This window comes from Sturnus vulgaris, chromosome 1 (assembly GCF_052056855.1).
Source record: "Sturnus vulgaris isolate bStuVul1 chromosome 1, bStuVul1.hap1, whole genome shotgun sequence".
Classification (NCBI taxonomy): Eukaryota; Metazoa; Chordata; class Aves; order Passeriformes; family Sturnidae; genus Sturnus; species Sturnus vulgaris.
This window is the reverse complement of record NC_142243.1, coordinates 149,048,153-149,074,111: the sequence shown is the minus strand read 5'-3', so window position 1 is coordinate 149,074,111 and position 25,959 is coordinate 149,048,153. Positions and strand designations below refer to the sequence as shown.

The following is a 25,959-nucleotide window of genomic DNA, read 5'->3' as shown; positions in this document are numbered from 1 at the left end:
AAAAAATATCAGCTGATGTTTGCTGCTTAAGATAGGTAGGAAACTTCTGCAGAAATAGGTCTCACATTTTTCTACAACAATTTATCCAACCTTACTGCCAGTAAATCTTCAGGGAAATATTTGTCTTCATTTTCAGCTTCTTTAAAAGGAAAGTTTTAACAGTTTCTACTTTAATTCATTCTTAGTTATCTTGTTGTAGGAGAAATAGCAAAGTTCATGCTCAGGCTGAGACCAGTCCAGAGAAGTATTTAGAGTGAAATGTCCTACGGACTTCCAGAGGGACTGAATGTTTCAGCTTGTGCATGCACTTAGTGCATTGCTGCTGGGGAGCTTCTCATCTCTCAATTCGAAAATGTGACCACAGAATATATCCCAGGTTGGTGTCAACTTGGCTGCTGGGGAAGCAGGAGAAAGGAAAGTGGTGCATGGTCTCAGGGGAGTTGTGGGCACTCAGCTGCAGAGATCCAGACACCAACAGAGGGGCTCTGAGAGGTGACTGCCATGGATCATGTGTGACATCAGGAAATGAGAGTGCCCTACTCTGTGCCCTGCCTCCCCGTGGGACACTGCAGCAGGGAGAGCAGAGGCTTAGGACTGCAAAGTCCAGAATATCTGTACAAAGCCAGAGTCACCAGAGGACTAAGATAATCGAGATCATGAGATGCAGACACGCAGCCTCTTCCCATGACCCTCCTCTGCAGGAGGGTGAGGCAGCACCAGCCCTGGGTGTGCCAGAACCCTCTGTAGCTCTTTGCAAAGGTGTGAGGCTGCCAGAGCCCCTTGGCAGGTGCCAGTGTCAGCACAGGGGGCTGTGATGCTTGGAGGCTGCCACACAGACCTTGGCCTCTCTGGGGCTCGGGAGGTGCAGAGCACTTCTGTTATGTAACCAAAGCTTTTTTATGCAACTGCTCCTCCAGCACTGCCCAGTGAGATCCGATTATTATGGAGGATGAAAAACATTGTTATTTTTAACAGCTGGATCAAGGCTCAACGGGCTTAAAAGGATATTCAGAAGCAGCTGCTTCCATAAGGCTTTCAAGTCAGTGATGACCACTCCAAAAACTGTTTGTCTCTGTTTTGGACACTGCTTTTCCATGGCATTCGTGTTTCCTTGCAGCTGGAAATGAAAGGTTGAGTCCTTTTTCCATAAACCCTGTAAACTACTTGTTGCTGTTCATCCAGGCAGTGGAACAACAGCTTTCCAAAAGGTTCCTTCCCATGAGATTAGGAAACATAAAATAATAGCAGTGCTTCTGGAAGGTAATATCTCAAACCATAGCCTACTGTTCACACAGCACACAGGACATCTATCCCTAAGCACCTCTTTGGAATAGCTCATACATTGTGCAATATTAGAATCCTTTATCCAGCACTCAAATCATTCTTGATTTCCAAGGGTTTGAAGTACTGCTATGGCAAAAGAAGTCAGGGAGTGAGACTATTCCAACCATGGCATACCTGATGCTCACCTCTGTGCTTTGACAGTGGTAAACATACTGCAAGCCATTACAGTGCATAGTTTGAGCAGAAGGCGTCTGGGCCTTTGAGGAAAGATAAAAGGACGAAAGTGGTTTGTTCCTCTCATCTCCAAACAAAAGCAGAATTTTTAATCATCATTTAGTTATTCAACTTCCTGTCTTTCAAAAAAAAGCCAAAAAAAACCCCCTGAAACAGATAAACTTTCATTTTTCTTTTGATGCAGATGCACAAAACTCAGCCCTCAATCTTCCTGAGTTTTCAGAGCTGGGGTAGCAGCTGGTTTCACTCCAAAGGCAAGTACACGTTCTGGCTGAGATCTCCCATGCCTTGGATGTCCACAGTGTTAAGGGACAGTGGACTGTCTTTCTTCTCTGATGCTCAATCAGTGGAACAGGGCAGGAAAGATCTAATTTTTTAGATCATTTTAAGCATTCTAAATCTCAAATTGTTCAAGTTTATTATGCAGATTTTTTATAGCCTTACAGGCTGAAGTTCCATTGATTTTCTGTACCTTCTCAGGCCTGCAGAAGGTGTGTGACAACTGTTGGACAGTCAGAGCGTGTTGTGGGTCTTTATGACTCACTGGGCATTTGGAAATGGTCCCAACTGTGTTTCTGTAAAAGGTTCTTCTGCAACCTGAACTAACAAAGATTTGACTGACTGGAGTAAGCAAATCTAAGTTCTCTTAATGCCAGTGGCAAAAAAACCCATATTTTTCATCAGAGGATGATTTCTTTCACCTCAAACATCTATTTTAGAATGGAGCAGGTAATCAGAGAAGTGATTTATTGTAGTGACCATATCCAGTTGGCAAAGACTAGGTACAAATCTAATTCTCAATAGCTGAAGTAAATAAATATCAACCTTACCTGGCAAATGAAAAGAAGCTCTCAAGGGTTTTAAACAAGTAGAAAAATGTATAAAAATCAAATTTTGTTCTGTGTTGCCTGTTGTATTAGATTGAAATGCAGTGCACTAGGTGAGCTGAAAGATGATCAAGAAGCAAAGCATGACTCTTTGTCAGGATTAATTTGATGTTGGTCACACAGCTCTGTCAGTCAGGGTGTGCAGCATTATGATAGGAAGAGTAAGAGTGGTGGAGATGGAAGATGGCTGGGTGTGGAGGCACCAGCAGGAGAATAAAGCAGGGACAGGGCTCTCAGAATGTTTAGGGCACACAGCAGTCAGCAAGACCCCAGCACATTGTCTCCAGCTTCACAACACATCCAGACCTGGAGATAATGACCTGATGATTCACAGAGGAGGGACAGAATGGAGACACTGACCACTGCCAGACCCAAACGAATACAAAAATACATATTGGAAACCTAGACACCCTGAAATAATTGTGAGAGACATAAAAAAAGACTTAACAGGTGGTGTTATGGACCCTGGATCTCACAGTTCAGCAGAAGCATTTCTATACCTGGCTGCTGGGCTGATGTTGGTCACCACAAACATGCTGCTGCTCATCAACATGAAGCTGGGAGCATGAATCAGTGAAAATACTTTTTCTCTCCATTTGAATTTTAAGAAAAATCACCTTTTCTTACTGTAAGGCCATGAAGGCCAGGACTACATGTGGCATAAATGCTTTGAGCACATGTTGATAAAATGTTGTGACAGTGTTCATGTATATGTAGACTGCATGCCAGCTGTCAGTGTGGAGCAGGAGCTATTTCTTCTTGGAGGAAGTATGATGCACGTTCTGTGCTCTGTTTCTGTGGGCTCAGTTTGTTGTGGTTTAACCACAGCTGGCAGCTCAGCCCCACACACACGCCTGCTCAGCCTGCCCTGCTGGGCTGGGGGAGAGAATTGCAAGGGTAAACAAGGCAAAAGCCATGGGTTGAAATAAAGACAGTTTAAGAGGTAAAGCAAAATCCGTGCACAGAAGCAAAGCAGGTCCAGGATCTCACTCAGTACTTCCCATGGGCAGGCAGGTGTTCAGCCATCCCCAAGACAGCAGGGCTCCATCAGTGTGACTGAGATTTGGGGAGACAAATGCCATCGCTCTGAACATCCCCCCCGGCCTCTTCTTCCCCAGTTTTATGCACTAAGTGTGACCCCATATGGTGTGGGATGTCCTTTGGGTCAGTTGGGGTCAGCTGTCCTGGCTGTGCCCCCTCCCTGTGCACCCCCTGCCTCCCCACTGGGCTGAAGTGAGGAGCAGGAAAGCCTTGGATCTGTGTGAGCTCTTCTCAACAGCAAGAAGACTTTTTGTCTTATCTCAGAAATAAAGATACAATGCCTGGAAATGACTGATGCAAGCTGTTATTAAGGGAGATATATTCATGCATTTCAGCAGAGTTAGATGATGATGAAGTTGAAGCTAATTCAATCTTGTAATTGCAGATAGCTGTTGTTTCAGGAACATTATCATCCAAAAGATCTGGTCTGTATCATCTTGATGTTTACAAATAAACAGTGAAGTGAAAATTGTACTCTGGCTAAAATGAAATTAGAAGAAGTCACCTCCTGTGGTGCAGTGAACACACAGTGCTGATCATCAGCAAATGATTTCTACTTTGGTAGCTTTGCTCAAATAAGAAGTTCCAAAATAGCACAGAGCCTTATTTGTACATTGCAGATCATTTCATTGTACAATATTGTGTTCTTCAAGCTGCAAACAAAACTGAGTCACATGCCTAAAATAGTAAAATTACCCTTAAAGCAATGACATTTCATTCTGGAGTTATCAAAACAGGTTTTTAATCCAAATGTGACACCCCATCTTACTGTTGTATGTCTTTGTGGAATGTATAGATGATACTATGAAAAGTGGTGGTATTTTAAATAATTTTTTTATTCAGCAGCATTATCTCCATTTCCTCTAGCCTGCAAATTTCTTTGCTTGTAAAAAGAGGCACTATAGGGGAATATGTTGCATAATATTTTCATGATTTCAAAATTGTGATACCAGTTAACACCAGCTGAAGACCCATTCTTGGATAGGCTCTGATGAAATCTTCCACATCTCTAAAATCTTTCACATTTGAACCAAAACAAACAAACCCAAAAAAACCCCAAACCCCCCCCCCCCCCAAAAAACCCCAACAAAAACCAAAAAACTGGAGCCACAGTGACTGAGAGTTACCTTGCTTCCATCCTTCATGACTTCTGTGGTTGTGCAAGAATCACAATTCCTGAAGGATTTATTGTGGTGAGAATGCCCTCACCATGTACTGAGGGTTATCAATCTCACCTTTAACATGAGGCCTTCTGTTGTGACTGCTTCTCCTTCTATTTTAGTTTAAATGCAAACAAACATAAAATCAGATGCTGGCGTCCTCAAGTTCATCTTCTTTTCACCACAGTGTCCTTCAAATTTGCAAAGTCTAGTTGAATTGATTTCTGTGAGATTTCCTGTAGGGTTTGGAGTAATTGGGAAATGTTTTGGCTGAACTTCCTCTGTGCTGCTCCCAGGGTGCAAAGCAAGCAAAAAACTGACTTACTCATATGGAAGGAAAGCCCCTAAACAGAAGATATCACCAAGCTGTGACACTATTTCCCTTACCTAAAACTAGTCACTTCTGTCTAACCTGGTTATTCTGTAGTTCCCAGTGTAGTTCCCAGTGTAGTTCCCAGTGTAGTTCCCAGCAACTATTGTACAGACAGCTGAAGGTACAATTCCTTTTTTCCTAAATCTGAGAGCCAAAACAAGGCAGAGGAATCAATATCCCAAAAGTATTTGCTTTTCCATGCTGACTATAAAGACAGCTCAAGTTGACCATCTCAGATGAACAAACCTACATTGGAGATGTCTGAAGGAAGGTAAGATAAATGCCAGCTGTGGCATTATGGATTAATGAACCCTCATTCCTGATTTTTATTGCCTTTGGAGGTGGAAGTGGAAAGGAAGAGCACAGGACTGAATTCCCCCTGGGCACTGTACAGTTGATGAGGAGAGGAACTGCTTCCTTCAAAGCCTAGATGTGATTTATCTAAGGCAGAGAAAAATCAAGAAAAATAAACAAAGAAATGGAGAGATAAAGCAATTATCCCAACAGTTTGTGGGCTCCTCCACCAATGCACTAATGGTGGAATATGACCTATGGAATTATAAACTTATTTAATTTCTATGTTTGCTTAACAGTGATGTGCTTGATGTTGTTGTCTTAAACTTTATAAAATGCCAAGTGTTTCAGGCTGGCACAATAAAAGTTAAATTAAAAGCAAACAGATTTTGCCCATAGTGGCTGCTCATCTTGATGCTGTATCCTGGAAAAGATGTGAAGAAGCACAACAAGAACATTCATCCCCAGAATGTATTTAAACAAGAAAGCTGTCATATACCTATTTTTCATTTTCTATTATACTCAACTGCAAAATACAATTAATGAAGGAGTCACAGAACTACCTACAAAAATCAGGATTGTAGTTTGGTGACATAAACATAATTTATTTTTATTCTCCTAGATAGTGAATCCTAAGGACATGACTAGTCATAAAATATGACTTTCCAAGAGAAGAAACTAACTGTTCAGATTTGGCGTGTGAAGTATGCAGAATGCAATGCTTCAAGAATATTACAATGTAAAGAAGGTCAAGGTCAATGTCAGCACATGTTAATGTCTTCTCCTAGAAAAGGAAGAGTTAGGCATCCCAGATGGCAAAGACTTTAAAAGGAAGAACTGCAAAAACAAGCTGTTGTCAGTGAACATTATTTCACTGAAGGCAGAAATACTAATGAGAAGGGAAAGTGGTTTTTCCTTTCTTGTAGAGGTGTATCCTGTATTCCAAGTTGTCTGTTAATATTTTAAAAAATTTATTTTTGCTTTATTTGAGGGCTGGAAATTCACTTGAAAGTTAGACTTGGCATAGTGAGCTGAAAGATAATGCTGGGTAAAACCGGGAGATGCAGCAACATGAGGCTCCTCTTAGGCCTGACAGCAAGTCCTCTGGTCTGCATTCATTCCAACATCCCACAATAACACAGATTACATCTGTCCCAAAGGATTTAGCTTCATGGGTGCTGCTGTTTTCAAGAAACTAAGTATTCAAATGCCTTTGAGGATCTGGACTGTTCTGAACATTTAGCAATTTCTAAATGACACCATACCTTCACGACATTTAAATTTCATTAGCATTCACACAAGTCACACCTTGTCTATAGGGGTTATGCAGGAGGATTTTAAAGACTGTCATCAAACACTTTCAGCTGCATGTCTGGTTAAAGTCAAGCGGTCTAAATGACACCTTTTTTGTGCTCAATCAGAGAGTGAATGTGGTCACTGCTCACTAGGGCTGAGAGAGCATCGAGGTGCCAACCACAGCACTGGTGAGCCACTCTGAACTGCAAAATCCAAGCTGAGGGTGCCAGAGGTACCCCAGGAGAGCTGCCCTCAGTGCCTGCTGGCTTTGCTGAGCACATGGGGAGGAGGGAAGAACCATCACAAAAGAGGCAGAAAGTGTAACACAGGGGAAGGAAGCTCTCCTGGGGTGGGGGAGAGAGCAGAGAGGCTGGGCTGCTCTGGGCATTAAATTCAGAGGGGAAGTTTGGCTTCATTTGCTGTAACAAGAAAACTCTCCCAGTTGATTCCTGCTCTTTTCATGGTACCAGTTTGATGCTAGTATATTTAGGTTGTCTCTTTAGGCTCTGTCCTTAACCAGTAAACAGTGGAAGCTTCCTCCAGGACAAATTCCAGAGCAGGGACTTAACAGAGCTGCACTGGTGATTTCTCTCAGTCTTTAATCTGGGAAAAACCTCAGGCTACTATTTTCAGGCTCCCACTGTTCTCAGCTTAGCATAACTCCATTTCCTGCACCATGAAAGCTGAAGCAGTGATATTTCTCTCTCTTGGAGCAGTGTCTACTTTATAAATGTTTTGGAGGTGCAGGTACTATGGTAACGAGCACTACAGTCAGTGCCTAAAGAGGAATTTACATCGCCAGAGATGCTGTCTTTGAACAGCCTGACACATCTGTTCATGAACAGCAATCTGATTCTGTGTCAGCCCACAGGAAAACTCAGCTGAGCTGCAGCTGGATCAGACAAAGCAGTTGTGTAGGGATTTCAGAGGTAATCTAAGGCAGAGCCATGTAAAATACAAGTGAGAATGAGAAAATACCCAGAGGTTTTAGGAGGCAGCAATATTTATTAGGAGCCTGAACTTATCTATTCTAAGCAAAGCGCTAGAAAAAGCTAAAACTTGTGTATAGCACATAAGCAGCAATAAAAGCTCACTCCAAACCGAGAGAATTAATGCTTTCCTAATCCTGTCACTCTTCAAGGAATTTTGAAATATTGGCAACTTCTGGTAATCGAATTTTCCCAAGAAACAAAAAAAACAACCCAAAAAACAAAACCACTAAACCCCGTCTAGCTTCAGACAATGTTAAGTATGCCAGGAAGAAATCATAAAATCAAATTAAACTTTGGAATAAGCTATCTGAAACGTGCAAGTCTGCCTTGAGTAGACTGTAATTGCTGAAATAGCTTTGCCACATATAGCCATAAAACTTCACATAGTTTTCTTTTTTAGTAAGTTCCACTGACCTTAACTCATGTGTATTCTGGAAGAAAATGAAAGATTTCTAAGCTATGACAAAATATTCTTTGATACATTTCCAGTAAAAAGAGAAAAAAATAGAGACAATAAAAAGAAAAGAAAATAAAACAAAACAAAAAACAATAGTAATTGAAAAGAAATAAGAAGCAAAGATATTGAAGGAATAAAATAGGCAGAAAAACAAAAAAGAGGAAAAAATGGAAACAGAGGGAGGAAAAAACCCCATATTTTCAAAATTAAAAGATACAGAAAAGCAATTAACAAAATGCGGTTAGGTTTTCTGCTTCTTGCTTATCACTTGGCAAAAAGAATAGGTACTCTAAGCTAGTATTCTGCTGCAATTAGGAAAAAAAATACTAGGAAAGTATGAATATAAAGAGATCTGTAATTTGTTTTTTACATTTAAAACCTGATGTAAAAATATGGAGGGAAACATTCTTACTTCAAATATTTACACTAAAGAGATCTATTTCACAGAAAAGCAACTGTTCACATATGGAGAATTAGAAACATGAAGACTTGTGCTAACTAAAATAAGGAGAACCAAAAAATGAAACTGAGATTCAAAAAGAAGCAGAACCACATGGTTAACTTTACCATCCAGATATTCGCAGTGGTGATGTATAGACAATATGATAATGTGGCTTTTATTGCAGTCCCAGTGGGTAAGAGCTCAGTGCAGGGAGGAGGATGCTGTGGAATGCTCAGCTGGTGTGCCACCTGTGCAGCCCCTCAGGTTTAACAGATGGAGTTGGGGAATTCTGATGATTAAACTGGGAAAGGGGCTAGATGTACTTTTTTAAGGTATTGCAAATAACTTTTTAGATAACTGCAATGAGTAAAATGTAAATAAAAAGTGAAATTGTAACAGTGACAAATTCTCATTTTTAATGTTTAAAGAGGATGTAAGTAAAACCCTATTAAACTCTTAATATGCAATCAAGAGTCACTGTCAGTAAAGAAACTTCACAAATACACTTAAAATTTATCAGATCCCAGTATTTTTAGATCATGTAATTATATTATTGAATTCCTCCATACAATGAAAATATATCAATCCAGTGAGTGGTAGAATTTAAATATTTAGAATGTAAAGTGATCTAATGTGCTTTTCCTCTACCACCAGCTGTATTTAGACATAGAAAGAATAGGAATAGAATAGAAATGGAATGGCCTGGTGCCACTTTAGGATACACAGGACATCATCATTAGGATACATCATCTGAAATTTCTGGCTGCTTTTAATCAGTCATGGACCTACCCTGTTCCTGGTCTAGGCAAGAGAAAGAAAGCAGCATTTTCTCAAGGCAATTCAGCAGCCTGAAGATCTCAGCTGACCTCTGAAGATACCTGTCCCTTTTCATTCACCAGAGGAGTAGTTTGGAACAGCAATAGGAACAAAAGCACTCATGGACAAATCTGAGCTTTGAGCAAAAGAAGGCAAACTCCTTCTCTGGGATTGCTGCAGAGTCTGTGTGGTCCCTGAACATTGGATCATGACAAATGGGAACCCTGACATATTTAGAATGAGTTGGCAATCAACCTTTGTGTGTATAATTTTTCACTAGGCATGTAACCATCGAGAGTGCTCAAGATAAATAATGACATATTTGTGGGTGCAGTGCTCTGGGGGGCTCTAAATTGACCTAAGGGTAACTTCTAATTAGGATGAACCTATTCCTCCTTTGTCTTGGAACAAGGACTCTGTTTGTCCTCTCTGAGGCCCTCACACTTATGTTCTGTAGTTTAACAATAGTCCTTACTGTTGAGGGCTTTACTATGTCATGGTTTGGCCCTGGTAAAAACTGGAATGCATAATCCACTACAGTCAGTTGTTTCACTCTACAGTGCCAAAACAAAGCTTGGATTGTGGTCAGGGTAAAGACTCAGACGGGGATACCTTCTCAGAACTGAGTAAGTGCCCATGTAAGCACACAGGAGATATGAACTCAGCATTTTGGAAATCTGGAGCAGAGGGCAGGAAAGAAAATTAACTTATTCTGTGTTCCCCTTGAGCATCTCTTTCCCTGTTTCTTCTTGTTTTGTTTGCCTTTCCATATGTTTTGGCATAAGAGTGAACCAATTTCCCATCCTAGGCCCTCAAAAGGAAACATGTTCTCTCTGACAAAGAGAACTAACTCAGCCTGGAAATATTCCAGCAAATTCCAATTAATGTTGAAGTTCCAATTAATGTTGGAATTCCAATTAACATTTCCAGATGGAGATAAGGGATCTGAATAAACATGTGAACATGTTGCTTTTCATTGCAATTCACAATTAAGCTTTTTAATAATGTTCATGAAGAAATTTTGGTATGAGTGGAAGAGAGTGAGATAGTACCTGTTAGAGATAGGAAATTGGCTGCAGAATGGAGTGCAATGCTCCATTCAAAGTAGATCTCATTTTGCCAAAGCCATTTTGCATTTTTTTATATCCATTCCTGCCTTTTACCACTCATTTCTTCCCCCCATTTCTCATGAAAAATTATGGCAATAGAGTCAAACCAATACATATGATTTTTCTTTGATGGTTTCAAAGGCAAAACAAGAACATGCACATTTTCAGGTGACACTCTGCTGTGACTAAAGGATTTGTCATCTTCTGGGGGTGCTAATTAGAGGCAATATCATTAAGATTTACCTGTTAAGGTATTCTGTCTTCCAAAATATTACATTTTTTTTTACTCTGGGAATCTCACAGCTTTGTGGATCTAGAGACACTGAGAATGAGGATATGATGTGGCAGCTCTCTGCTCAGGGTGGCACTATCAGTAATACTTGCCTTTGTCACTTATCTTTGAACAGGACTGTGAAAATTCTAAAGCCCTTTCAGCAGTTCTGGAAAATAAAAATGAGAAGAAAGCAAAGCTGAGAAAAACAAATTATCTGAATATCTGAGCAGAGAGAGTAGACCATGGAGATTCCAGAACGTTGCCAAATTACATCATTATTAACTGTGGCAGGATCCCAGAAGCAACAAAACCAACCAGATTAAGTTCAGTAGATTCAATCAAAGGGAACATACTAAGTGGTCACAAAACATGGTTTGCATTCATCAATATTTGAGCACATATCTCCTTATATTAAGAAGACTACAGCATTACTTCCAGCTCCTGCATTTTTTGGTATTTCTCTAGATGAATTCAATCCCATGCTACATTGGAAAAGAGGCTTACCAAACACACTGAAACAACATGTTCACAGCAAGGAAATAGCAAGGATTTGTTGCTGCATTGAGAGATAAATAAGCAAGGCTAAAACCACAAAAGCTGCATATTTTGCATAGCTGCACTTTTAGATATCTTCCACCTCATGGAATTCACATGACTCCGTTAGACTGCTAGACTGTCACTGTAGATCAGGAAAAACAAAACATCTTAGAGTGAGATCCACAAGATCCATCTTGTAAAGCTGCTTCAGTTCTCCAGGAGGATATGATCATTCCTCCTAACTTGTCTCACACCAAGACAGTGTCACAACTCTCCAAATCAAGGTGTTTATCTTGGGGCTTCAAGGAGGGACTCTCAGAGACCAACACTGCCAAGAATCTTACACAGTCACTCTGCACCTTTTTCCTAAAATATAGGAGAGTGTGGAGTTCATCTTCCTTTATCCAACATGAAATTTTATCCACGAGACTGAAAAAACAGCAGTCTAGTTTACACTCCCTGTTCTACAAAAAAAAATGGAGAGATGAGAAACTGAATTGAGTGTTCCACTCTAAAAAACAATCTGGACCCAGTCTCTCCTCTGCAACCCTGCTGTGTTGATTCATCTCCTACTCACTAGACAGTAGATGTCATCACTGGACTGTAGTGACCCTTGGCATACATTAGATATGAGATTCTTCTACCTTAGTGTGGATGTTTAGAAAAACACAAGGGACGTAGGCAGCCCAAGCTCCCATTAGTGTTTAAAGAAAACAGAGAGTGGATCTCACAGATTCACTAAAATCACATCCTGAAAATACCTATTTCTTCCAATTGACTGAGGAGGACCATAATGAGCTCTGATGTATGCATCCATATGGGGACATACAATACCTCTTAGGCATCACAGTTTTTACTGTAGAGCCATCGTTTCACAAGAAAATATTCTCGAGAACTGACCTCAGACTCACAGAGAGTACAACTTTCTCAAGTCTGTTTTTTGTTCTCCCACACATGCCAGTATTTTTGTAAGGAGCTGATTATGGGGATTTGATAGTTTCTGAATAAACAACTCACAGTTTGATATTTTGGAGACAGTTAATCTCACCAAGAGAACCCTTTATTGCTCATTCACAATAGCAGGTTGGGAGACTTTCCTATCTAAAGAACTCAATGCACTACACCATTTAAAATATGTATGTCTCCTTTGGAAGAAGAGAACAGTACTCATATTTTAATGGTAAAGTGTGTGAAACAGAAAACTGTTAGAAGATTTAAACAGGGTCACAGTGTCAGCAATGAGTGGGCAGACATAAGCAGGCACTAGAACCCTCTGGCATTTATGAACTCAAAACTTCTTCCTCCTGTTGATCAAGGAGTTCGAGGGCTTTTATCATTGTAACTGAGTTATTTTAAATGCTTTGCAAGTCAGGAACAAAGAAGCAATTCCTTAGAAACATTACTCTATTTCTTTTCTGTTATGAAAAATCTACCCACATCCTTAAGAAGCAGGACAACTTGTCCAATAGTTTTGTATCACCATGGAGTGCTAGGCAGCCATCAGTACTTTGGAAGCACTCAGCAATGTACATTTGGGAATACTTGCCACCAGAGGTTTTAATGTACATTCATATCATTTGATATTACTTGAACATCAAAATATGTGAAATAACTCATCCAAAGATGATACTGCTACCTTAAATTTATCCTTTACACTGAATCCCAGAAGAGCAACTTGAAGAAAAAATGTGGAGGTGTCAGGTTATTAAACCATATTGTCTTTTAAACTGTTTTTCCTCTCTTTTACGATTTGCAAATCCTGTTCATAAAGGAGGTATTAAAAGCAATCAGTCTGGTTTCCTGAAGAGTATGATATTAATTATTCAAATCAAACTCCCTGAAGAGCAGATGTGGACAGACAGCAACAAGTGCAAGGGAAGAAGATCTAAATGTGTCCAGGCAATGTGCAGAAAATGAGGATGTCTGTGTTTCTGAAGGCAAACAAAACAGTGATGTCTTCAGTAAGAGAGATGGGACATTGACCCCACAAATGCCTTCCCTGCCCTACACCCAGGTTATCTGATGGGCTTTCTTGCCTGGAATCTTGGGAAGTGACACATGTAACACACATCAAACCCCTCTATGCTCCTGCTTTATGTACCAAGTCTATTTGAAGTAATTTGGTACATGCCATCAACTCTAATAGCCTAAGAAATCTGGGTTTCATTGTCCTATAAGTGCTCTTTGCCTTTTCTATCTCTTTTTATGATGCTTCTTTTTAAAGCACCTCAAATAGTCTATGAATTAAGCAAACTCATCTTATTAGAAGAGTCTCCAGGGTGCCTTCAGTACTTCAACTTCTAACTTCAGACCCTGGACGCAATCAATGAATGAATCAATAATAATCAATGCACAGAGCATTTCAGCAGGATTAATGACTGGCTGGGAGGTGCTGATGGGCAGAAATTAAGTCAAGGGCCATTAATCCCAGCTGGTCATTTGCCTCCAGGCTGTGCTTTGTGCCAAGGTCATTGCTGCTATTCTAAGAAAAAAATAAAAGGAAGCTGACGTTGGCACATGGATATTTTTAACCTGGCTTTTGCAGAGTCAGTGGCTCCCTATGACTCTTTCTATTAAAAGTGAGCCCCCTTTCAACAGGCACTTCCATTGCATAAGGTGTCTCAGCAGCATTTTCTGCATTTAGGGAATCAGCAGGTGTTCTCATCTACCTACAGGTTGCAGAGAGATAGATGTCCTAGGGCTGATGGAGCCTGGCAGGCCACCTTCTCCTGCAGTGAGGATTTACCCACTCCCTCTCTGCACTCAGCTAGGGGTAGGATAACACTTCTGCATTGGCCAAATTCTAAGAATTGTGTCAGCCACATAGCGTGTCTACTTGGCCCTCAGAAAATCCTGTCAGCTCAAGTGAGAGAGGGATCACAGAAGGAAAAAGTCTTCTAAAATTCTTCTTGGATAAGCCCCGGGATGTTCATCTGTCCACCCAGATACACACAAACAGATGGGGTGACATTAGAACTATAAACTTAGAATCATAGAATGGTTTGGGTTGGAAGAGATTAAAGATCATTGAGTCCCAACCTTCCTGCCATGGTCAGGAACACCTTCTGCTAGCTCCATCCAACCTGGCCTTGAATACTTCCAGAAACGGAACTCTGATAAACCTATTTCAATTCCTCACCACCCTCAAAGTAAAAAAAATTTCTTCCTAACTTCTAATCCAAACCTACCCTCTTTCAGTTCAAAGCCATTACCCCTTGTTCTATTATTAAATGCCCTTGTTAAAAGTCCCTCTTCAGTTCTTTTTCAGCCCCTTTAGGTGCTGTAAAGCTCCCATAAACAGTATGTAACTTTCTCAAAGTACCCTAAATATTCCCAGCCCATGATGTATGGCAGACATACTGTGTCTACAAAACAATGATAAGAGCAAACATTAAGCTCAAGACCATTCTTGTTTATCAGCTCTGCCAACTGCTAGAAGGTTGTCAGAGACAGTTTGGCAAATCCACCTGCTGTACCCCAGAACACCTTGTTCTCCAAGGCATCCCAAAACATTCCAGTGTGTGTTCTGAGTGTGTATTCCTAAGGCTCAAAGCCTGTCCCTTACCCCCTGTGCTTGCAGACTGTGTAAGCTGAGCTATGACAAAACCAACAACGAGTGGACAATCCAAGTCAGGTTCCTTCACATCAGGGCACAGCTGTTTCCTTTTGCAAGGCACACATATTATGGATGGCTCCATATTGCTTTTGTTGGTTGCAATGAGGAAGGAGCTAGGCAGTCTAATCAGGCTAAATCATAATGTTACAGGGGCAAGGAGATTGCCTGGTTCTACTTGCTGTAAAATGTACTGAGGTGCATTCAAAACACTGCTTGAAATTTCTCCCCATTTCATGCTTTTATGTCATTCAAACAGGAAACTGATTAAATTGAAGTGCCTCTCTGTTCCATGCAAAAGCAACATGCAGCTAAAAGTGATAAAGTCTGAGCCCCCCCATGTGCTGCACAACCCCACAGGTGGACTAATTTTCCTGTCAAAATGCAAATATTAAAGCTCTAAAAATATTTTGAATGGACATGGGTCTTTTGGAGGTAAAGATACTAGATGAAAATACCTGAGACAGCAGGTTCTATTTTCTGATAATTAGGCAAGTTTACCAGAGGTGTTACTTGCTTCCCAGCAATTTTGTAAAACTTGTATTCCAGGGAGTACAGTCCAGTAAAAAAAGAAAGAGCAGAGAGCATTTCACTCAAGAAAAAATGTGAAATATCCTATGAGGGCAGGAATTTTTCCTTCATTTGGGCAGAAGAATAAAAAAGCAGATGAAGCTTGTATTCAGTGCAAACATAATCTCAGCAGCAGTAGTCTACAGACTGGAATCTCTCCATGTGCTGTGTGAATAGTAGTTACTTTCTGTGTGTTATTTGATATAATCTAGTTTTTGCTAAACAAAACCACCTGGACAAACTGGTTTCTGTTCACTTTCTGCAGGCATTTAATGATTTATAGATATTGTCTACATCCCTCTTATGGTCTGTTGTAGTCAGAAAGGACTATATCCATGTGTATTTTTCCCTATAACAAAATTTTCTGTTGAAACATTAACAAGGCAAGCTGTGTGTTGCAAGAGAAGCTGATCAGGTGCTGTTTTAATGCTTGAAAAAATTAATGGTTGGCAAATAAAACAGTTTTTTGCACACAGTTTGTGTCACTCTGTTTAATGAAACTAAGAGAAAAAAATGGTTCACTTAATGACTTAAAATCCTGAGCAAATTATGCAGAACTAGATAGAAATCTGGATACTGTGGGCTGTAAAATGTAACCACTGTAGCTTCAAGAGAAGCAATGACAATCTAGTGTTGGCCTAATTATCTTCACTAATAACTGAATCATTCTCAGCCTATGGCTACAGACATAGTATAAGATATTTCTGGTGTGATTTAGAAGTCGCTGTTAGCACCATTCAATTAGCAAATTGCTACCTCACCCTGTATAGGTCCATATTTAGGTACAAAGTGCAACTCTGCAGTGGTACCTTGGGTTTTCTCCCAGCTTCCCCTCCAGGGTTTAAGCACAAAGTGTATATATAGACAGCCATATTCAGTGAGATGTGGTGTTTTGGGGGCTTTCTGGAGTGCCAGCTGCACTGCAGGTCCTTTTCTTCTTGGTCCTGTCAGTTCACACCAACCCAGCCAGTACTGCAAGCATCACCCTGTTTCAGAGGAATTCCACTGTTTCATGGGGATATGTGTCTGAAGTCAGAGAGACTGTGGAGAAGCTAAATGACAAAGGAACTCCAAGAAAGTGGTGCAGGGTGACTCTGCAGCTGCCATTTGAGGGGTCCCAGTGGTGAATTCTGTGCCAGTGTTGTCATTTACCTCAGCTGCACATTTGTGGTTGTGCTGCCTGGCATCTTTCATCCTTACTGCAATTACAGGCTGCTGAGCTGCTCCTGCCTGTGAAATCACTTCAACCCAGGGCTCAGAAAGCTTTCAGTCCACGATGGGAGCAATGCCCATGGCCAAGATGCCTTGCCACCACTGTGGTTGCTCCTGGGAGCAGGGGTGTCCTTTTACCAGGCTGCAGAGGCTGGAAGCAGAAGTGGCAAGTGGCCAGGCTGGACTAGATGTCATGGAAGCAGGGCTTGGGAGTAACAAAGGAAAAGCTGAAACAGTCAGGCAAGAAGCAAAGTCTAGCCGTTCAAAATGCAGTTAAAACATCAGCCTGGAATCATTTCTTACCTCACAAATATTTGAAATTGCTTCCCAGGAGGGCAGATATGAGATATCTTGTGGTTTTTTCTGACGAGAGAGGAACTCTGTTCCTGGTTGAATAAACTGTGTTTGCTTAGAGAGAGAGAAAAAAAGACACTTTTAAATCCAAAACTGTAATTAAATGTGCAGCAATTCTGGGAGTATTCATAGTGGTAAATGTTATTGACATTTCCTTTCTGCTTTTTCCAGCGGAAACAAATTATTAATACCCTATTGTTGCAATAATGAGTTCTTTCTAGACATAGAATTTATTTTTTCTTGTATTGCTTTAGCTCTGAATCAGTTCTCACAAGTAAAAAATAGAGATCATTTTGTTTTAGCATCACTGGCAGCGACAGAAAGAGGAGCACAACATGGGAACACCATGAAATACATGGCAAGGCTGTTCTGGAATCAAGGAATACAAGGCACCTCTGCCAGTTGCCACCTTCCAGTCACTGGAATGGGATGATCTGGGTAAGCTGTGGAAGCAGTAACTGAAAACCTGGCCAAAACATTCATGATATAGAAACCAGCTTTTAAAATTATTTCTTTTCCTACTCCAGATAATTGGCTAGACTTGGAGCTCTTGGATCTACTGCCCCTAAGATACTTTGGTATCTGAGCTGTTCTACAAGGAATTACTGCATCTGTCCCCTGACAATTACAGACTTGCTTTCTCCTTTACTTTATGGTCGGTTGGTTTTATTTTTTCAATTTTCTAGATACAGATACTTTAGAACATTCAGCAAAGGACTCTAGAAATCTGGATAACTACTAAATTATACTGCTCAGCCTCTCTCCAGTTTACCACTAATTAAAAGTCCTTAGGATGCACTGGGACAATTATAATAATTGATGAGTTTTTAAAAAGAGCTGACTCAAAAATACTTTTCTGCTGGAAAATGAAAGGAAATAATGTGATAATATTTTGTCATACAAGAATACAAAAAAATAAAAATGTCTCAAATAAAAAATACAAAATTCAGCAGTTTGATCTAAGCAGCACAAAACATACCAGTAATGAAATGGCTTTTTTTGGTTTTGTTTTGAAAATGACTTCATTTTATGGACAAGCATGACTTGTAGGGAGAATTAATGCCTTTTATTACATGGGATGATGCAGGTGGAAAAAAAATATTCTCATAGGCATGCAGTCCTTCCTTTTCTTATAAAAATTCTAATGTAGTGAAATAAAAGCTATGTCAAAATCCAAATAGATTGTTTCCATTTTTCTTGGAAACAAGACAATCAAAATCAGCTGAATTCTCCTTTAGCCCCATTGACTTCTGCTTTGGAATGGAAATGAGTGTTGCCTGGAGGGAAAAAAAAAAGGGGGTTCAATTCAGCCATACCAGTACATTAGGGATGAAAAAATTTCAGACCCCAGATTTGGATGGAAATGGAACCCTCTGCCTGGCCACGGAGCTGTCTGCCAGCAGAGCAGCCTCCCTGTGCTTTGAACCATTGATCAGGATATTGGCAAACATGGTCAAAGGACCCAAGTGAAGTACAGCCCAGCAGTGCCATTAACAGGGTGGCATTCCCTCCTGGGAGCTGATGGACAAGGTGTTAAACGTGCCTTGGCACAGCACACATCCTGAGACCTTCCCCATCCCTGCCTCCTTCACTCTGCCCTGCAGCAGGGCTCCCCTGGCTGCTTGGGAGTGTTTACACTTCCCTGTGAACACAGTAAGCCAGTGTTTATCTACACAGCCAGAAATAAAGGCAAGCAAATGAAAAAGAGGCTGGGACTGTTTCCATCTGCTCTGCCCCAGAGCACTGAGCATCCTGCATGCAGCACAGCTGAGACCTGCTGCTCCTGCTCCTCTCTGCTGGGAACAGCCTGCCTTGCAAGTGCTTCAAGCTGTTTTAAGAGCTGGTACCCACACCACACAGAAATACAAAGTCCTTTGTGCCTAATTTACCACTGTGCCTGGCTTTGAAGAAAAGTGGGATGTGGAGATTTTTGCACAAGGCAATGCATTGTTTTCTTTTATTGTTTTCTTTATTGTGTGCAGGTTGATTTGAGGCATTTCTGGAACTTAAAAATCCGAAGAAGGAACTTATTGCTCATTTGCACTATCTTTAATTAACAACTTCCTTAGAAGAAAAAAAACGAAAGACGCTTCGAAACTTTATTTCTCTGTGCATTGGAGATTTGTTAGACACAGGTAGACATCATTAATTGGCTACAATAAAGCTGCATTTATTGACTCTTATTTCCTCTCTAGTCCAGGCTCCTTTAGGGCACCTTGGGAATAGCTGGGGCTCTAGAAGAGTTACTTGCAAAATGACTTGCTGGCCTTGGTGCCCTATATGACCACTCCCCAGACTGATCTTCCTGCTTTTCAAGGTCCTTGTCCATTGCTCTCCTGATGCTGTGGAAAGCAAGAAATAACAGCACAAACTTGCCCTGACTTGAAACCCTTTGGTTTGAAGGCAGGTTGAAACCATCTTTGTTCCATGATGTCTTGGCTCCTTTGGATGGACCATCTCTTACTTATTATGTTTCTTTCCATGTGCTTTGAAAGTTTCCCCAGATATGTCAGAATATATCAGAAATAATTACTAGTTTTAAAGTGATGTATATTCTGGATATGAGCAAAGCAATGTTCAAACTGTGTCCCACAGCTTTCCCCCAGAAGCAGATGACAAAACACCGTGTGCAAAATGCAGCATGAAATCACTGCCAGGATACTGCTCCCATGGGTCTGTGAGCCTCCTGATTAGCAAGGAAAATTGCTGAGAATGAGATTTTGGTAGCTAAGCCTGTCTTAGTGCTGGTGAGTGTAGACAAAACTGTGTAGAGCACCATGTCATGCAGAGGTGCTGTTACATTTGCATGTAGTCTGCAAAACTCAACTCCAAATTATTTCTGGCTGCCCTTTCTGCTTCAGGGGAACAGATGGATGCCCTTACTTACCCACAGTATTAAACCATAGTCAGAGAGTGGGCAGTGCAAATATGTTTGGCTCTCATTTTGAGGTCCATGTGGTTCATGGCATCTTAAGTGACATGATGAGCCCCCCACCCATAGGGAATGCAGCAGATATTGTTTGACCAACCTAGGGGCTTAGAAAGGGAGCAAAGTAGCACTGAATGGGAAGAAGGGAGACACAGAGGAAACACAGACTATTTCTGTGTAGAAGAGATGGGGACTGTGCTTGAAGAAAAAGCTGGTGCATAAAGTAAAGGAAATTATAGCATGGTTTTGATGAATCGAAGACATAATGGTCCTTTCAGGGAGGACCACATGAGACCCTCCTCATATTCTGCCATATAGTGATAATATGAAGGAAGACAGATGTTACAAATGTGAGGTCTAATGCTTCTACTGCTGTGTGGAAATCTGCATCTTCTGGTTCTCTGAGACAAGTGGTGAAGATAGCAATCAGCAGGCTCGCCTGGAGCAGACCTACCACACTCATGGGCAGAGCCAGAAAATTTCTCTATTCCCTGTCCAAGCTTCAAATCAGGAGACACTAGAGAGAAAACAGGTACATGATATCCTCTCATCCATAACACATCAGAAATTTTAATGCATAACCTAAGGTGCCTGCTATGTGATAGAGAGAAAAACAATGTAGGTAATGCTTTACTGAAAAAAACCCACACTATTAATATTTTGGTTCTGTTTATCTTTACTTAGAAAGAATAAAACCTCAGGGATAATGGGGACTGCTTGCCTGTACATAGTATTTTGTGCCTAATTAATTTTATGTATAGACACGAGCTGCTTTATCTGCTAGATTAGGTATCAGTTCTAATGTAACATTTCTTGCTTGTAGTTTGGGGCACAGGGCACCATTTTATTAGCCATTTTAGATTGCTTGTTTCATTTTTTTATACTTCAATAAAACTTCTGGCATAGCTGCTGTTTTCCCTTCTCTCATAGTTGAACAGACAGCAATGTAAAGTTTTCAAACAAAAAACCCTGGAGGTTTTACTGAGCTCCCAAAGATGAACAAAAGCAATGAGCACAGTCAGACCTGTCAGCAGAAGTTGTTTTGTTTCAATGATCACTCCACCATGTAGGATTCTTGTCACATAACCAACTCAAAAGCAGCCATCTCCCAGAGACTCTCCCTGACTCCTCCAAGAAGAACCCTAGGAGAGGTGGAACAAGATGAATGATTTCTACCTTGCCCCTAAAGAGAGATTGATGATTACCTGGATGGGACCACAGAAGGCACTGCCAGCCAAAATCTTCCTTCCTGCAGCCATCCCACAATCTCTGTGCCAACACACTTGTGAGGATAAGCCAAATCTTGTCACTCACTGAAAGGACTGAATAGCTCAAAAACAGCTTTTACTTAAACTCCAATACATGGGGAAAAATGTGCATAAGGAAAACCTGATGTCCAGCATCACACAGAGCAGGAGCAGAAGAGTCCAAAAAGGCTGAGACCATGGGAGACCAGAGGAGGTATTTCTTGCATCCCAGCCGAGCAACAATCCTCCCAGAGACACACTCAAACCACTCTACAAACTGATCAAGGAAAGAGTTTTGATATCAGTAGAGCTTAAGGGCTTGGGCTGAAACTGAGCTTCAAATGCTCATCTCTGAATTGAGGACGATGGCGTAGTTTAGGAAGCAATATGAGCTTGAATATGATATACTACATGATATAGACTTAACCTAAGAAAACCAGAAGAGCAGCAGAACTCCCAGTGTATACAAATTGCTGGCTCTATATATGCCAAAGTATGACCTCCAGCTAGGATATAATAACCAGCTTTCATGAACTGAACTCATTATATTGTGTCCATTATAAAAGTGCAGCTACATGACAGTGCCATAGGCTATAATGTTCTCACTTAGAAGGATTTCAATTTTCTTCTATGAGACGTCTCCCTTTTGCAGGGTTATTTTGTGCATCTTGTGCTCATTTTTATTTTATAGGGTGGAATGTGGGGTATATTGTTGAGGTTTTTTTCTCCTAAAGCAACGATGGGACTGCACACAAAAAAATGTCTTGATTTGAGAAACACAGCTAGGCAAGGATTCAACCAGTGTAAATCAGCATGATGAACACCAGCTGAGGACTTTTGCCAGGCAACTATAAATCTGCTGGATCAAAGTGTTTGTCAATGACCAAAAATATCTTACAGAAATGGCCTGGCTGGCCCTCTGTTGACACAATAGAAATATATTGCTAAATCAGCAAGAAACCTTGGATTTGTTGTGTGATGACTTAGAAGAGTTTTTTCAGTTATTCTCTCAGCTCTTCTTCCTGAGTACTAAGCGTGGGACAACTCAAGAAGCACAAATATCTGGCTAAGGAGTGGGAGAAACACCTGTGGGATTTTGGATAAAATATTGAATGGCACAGGTAGATCTAGACAGTCTGGCAGAATTTCTCAGCTGTGAGTTACTGCACTTGTGGTCCAACACAGCCAGGAAACCACAAAGATAGTTCCACATGCTGCTAGGCCTGACTTAAGAGAACCTACAGATCTCTACTGTATAGAAAGATACACCTGGCAAAGTCTTCCTCAGCACCCTTCATTCACTTGTGTGGAGATGGAGATAAGGGATAGCAGGATGCCACTCATCTAATCCTGCAATACCTAAAAACAATTGGGAGGAACAGCATCTCCCCACTGCCTAGTTCCTTCTTATTAGCCATAAAGGACACGGAAAGGAACAAACTCCAATACTTTTGGTGTTTTCATAAAGGCTTAGGACCTGACAGTCACTTTCCCAAAGAGATGCCAGTCTGGGAGAGCTCATGGCCTGTGTGTTCACAGAGGTGTGAGGAAATGCATGGCAAAGTCTGCCCCGAGAGAGGCAGGACAAGCAGGTTCCCACTCCAGGTAGAGCAGCTGTTATCTCTCAGCCCAGGCACACACAAATATTCTGTGATACATCTTCCACTGAAGGTGAAGGGCCCTCCTGAGGGCTCTCTCTAGGATACTGAAGTTTTCCACACAGCCAGGAAATATTGTCCAAGGCTGCCTTGAGGGCACAATCCTGCAAAACCCAAGGCAGAATTCACACCAGTCCCTGTCTTCATTGTCACAGGGGGGAACCAGTGAATACTGAATACTTCATCAAAGCCTTGACAGGGATGGGAGCTGGGTTAATCTGAGGAACAGATTTCCCCAGACCAGCTCACTGTGGAGGCATCTGCAGCCCCTGCTCAACCTGGCTTCTCTGGGGGCTGTAGTGGGTCTGTCTGTCTGGAGTTACCTTTCCCCACAGCAGTTCTGCTGCTGCTGTGCTGTGTTTGTAGCTGGCACAGAGCTGGTAACACACCAGTGTTTCAGCTGTTGCTGAGCAGTGTTCTCACAGTATCAAATCTTTCTTTCAATTCCTCCCTCAAAGACCCATAGGCTGGGTGTGCACAAGACCCTGAGGAGTGATACAGCCAGGACAGCTGGCCAAGAAGACCAAAAGGCTGTCCATACCATAGGATGCCATGTTCAACAAAAAAATCTTATAGAAAGGGTAAGGGCATGCCATATGTATATTAAGGTATTTGTGTTCCAAAGCAACTGCTACACATTTTACAATCTACTTCCCAGAAAGTAGCTGAACATCATATGCTGATGAGAAGTAGTGAATTTTTTTATGTCCTTTGCTTCCATACATGACCTTTGCTTTCTTTCATTAAACTGCCTTGACCAACAAGTTTTTCAGCTTATTTTCTTGCCTTGTCCTGCTTAAGAGAGGAACTGAGAGAGGAATTGAGTGGGCACCTGAGAGACAGACAAGAGCAACCCACCACACAGAAGATGTTGTCAATTAATGGAGCCAAATCTACACATTAAAAAAGGTTGTAAAAAGTGAAATGGCCAGTGGTAAATGAACCTGGCAAAGAATCAAAAAATCACTACACAGGAAGAAGGAAAGACTAGGGAAGGTGAACTCGCCTCTAAACCATCAGTAGTAAAGCCATCAATGGAGTTTGTGGTTTCCTGGGTCATTGCTGGTTGGAGAATTGCAAACAGGCAATAGAGACATCACATTGTTGTCTTCTCCTCTCCAGGATGACAGCCCTTCTCTGCCTGCTTGGAGGTCCCACTGGTCCCATTGTCCTCTCTCTGCCTGGCTTGTAGGACACATCCCCAGGTCAGATTTCTCTGTTCTCTTCCATGCTAGTTGCCCTTGCCAGAGTATCCCAGCAACAACCACACAAACTTTGGGGAATGACGGGAAGACAAGAGAAATTGTCTCATGCTTCCTGAGTAATACCAGTCCTTTCTTGCAGTCCCAGTTTCCAGCTTGTAATGGGTTAGTTGCACCACCTAATTAGTAGCTTGTACTCATTTTCATCTTCTTTCACTCAGAGTCAGAATTAAAACATGAAGGAAACGGAGCTTTTGTTTAGACTTGGTTGTTTATTAAATCTTAGCTAAAGTACAGAGAGTTCTGCAACACTTCTAGCTACCAGCTAAAAGAGTGCAAAATGGAAATGAATCTTGCTAGTTACAAGGTCTTTTAAAGCTTAACAGTCTAATAAAGAGCTAACATTTATATTATTTATACTTTTGACCCAATAACCAAACTCCTGTGACCTGCAGTGCAGCACTGACTGCCCAACCAGAAACTACTACCCGAAGGCATGAAGAAGAAGGAAGAAGACAGAAAGAGACAACACCCTAGAATCTCCATCTTGTCCCATACCTATTACTATATTCTAAAAATCCCAAATTCAAAACCCTTCACCATGTGAAATCACACACTTCTATTCAACTACACACCCGTGACCTTAACTCCATCACTCCAATTTGGAAGCCTTCTCCAAGGCCTCAAGTCAAAAGCAGTGTTTTCCTGGGGGTCAGCATCAGAAAGCACAGAAAACTCCCAGGCTTCTGGGTTTCAATACCAGCAAAACGGTTTTTTTGCCAGCCTCTACTTTTCTTTAAAGCCCACTGTCACCAGTGCAATTCAGTTTTTCTGACTAGGCTGTGTGTCAGTGTGATTTGTACTAATAACTTATGAACCTGCTGGCCAAAAATATTGACAGATGTCAGAGCTGTGGAGTTCTAACACTTTATGAAAACCCTGTCAATCCTTCTAGTGAGAAAATCTTGGCATGAGGCTAACCTTAATGAGTAAATGCTTCAAAAAGCTTTGCTAAGCCACTGCTGGGTTTTTATTTCACTCAAGTCATCTTTGCACGTTTGGGTAGGATTTTTTTTTTTTTCCATCTGAGCTAAGAACTTGCTTGTGCAAGTAACCATGTGAAAACATTAGGGAATTTTCTTGATGGCAGGTTCCTGGAGGAAGGATACCCCAAAGATACCCCATACTCTCCACAGGTGATGTCAGAGAGGTAGAGGTTTATATTATAATTTTTGGCTGGTCTACCCATCTCCTCCAAGCAGGAGCATTTTATTTACAGACTAGGTGAGATGGCAGAACTTTAGCACGTGGTTGACCATTAGGATTCATTACACAAGATGAAATTAAAAACCATTGCCAGAGCTCCTGAGCTCTACCTCTCCTACATTTCCCATGATGGTTGTTAGAGCAGTACCTACCCTAGTAAAAAAGCATCAGTAGGACATTCACTAGTAAGTTCAAGTGCCCAGGAAAGGTGTGGGAGAATGTGCTTGTTGCAGGTATTTCCTGTCTCCAGGAGGAGACACACCAAATGTATTTTAGAAAAGGTCTTTGCATGCATTAATTAGAGCAACAGTGAGTCACCCATCCCATTAAACTGCTGATAGGGATCAGCAAATACTTCCTCCACAAGATTTTGACATCTTCCAGGGTCTGCAGGTAACAGTACAAAGAGACATATCTACACCCCCTCTTTTACTGAGAACTTCTGTGAATTGTTTTCTGATGGATCGAAATGTTTGCTATCAGCTTCTGCAGGATGAAATACTGAGGCTGGATCCTTCTCCCTGTATCCAGGACAGATACTTGGGAGTCGTAAGCTTGATACCCTCCCCATCTGGCCTGATGGGACAAGAATGTGAGTGCAGGGGGATGTCTAATTGGTAATGTTCAATTCCTGAAGACTATTCCAAGCCAGTGGCAGGAGAAAAAAAAAGGAGGAGAAAAAGGCCAGCAAAACAAACTCTCAGCACTCTCT

At 41.2% G+C, this 25,959-nt stretch overlaps 1 protein-coding gene across 1 annotated transcript in view; it reads right to left on the bottom strand.

Annotated features, from left to right (window-relative positions):
• LOC148225586 (uncharacterized) overlaps window positions 1–25,959 on the bottom strand; it is a 123,982-nt gene that overhangs the window by 48,458 nt on the left and 49,565 nt on the right. Inside the window, exon 3 of the mRNA XM_088179640.1 lies at window positions 16,895–16,999. The gene's annotated coding sequence lies outside the window, so the exon portion shown is untranslated. The remainder of the gene's footprint in view (window positions 1–16,894; window positions 17,000–25,959) is intronic.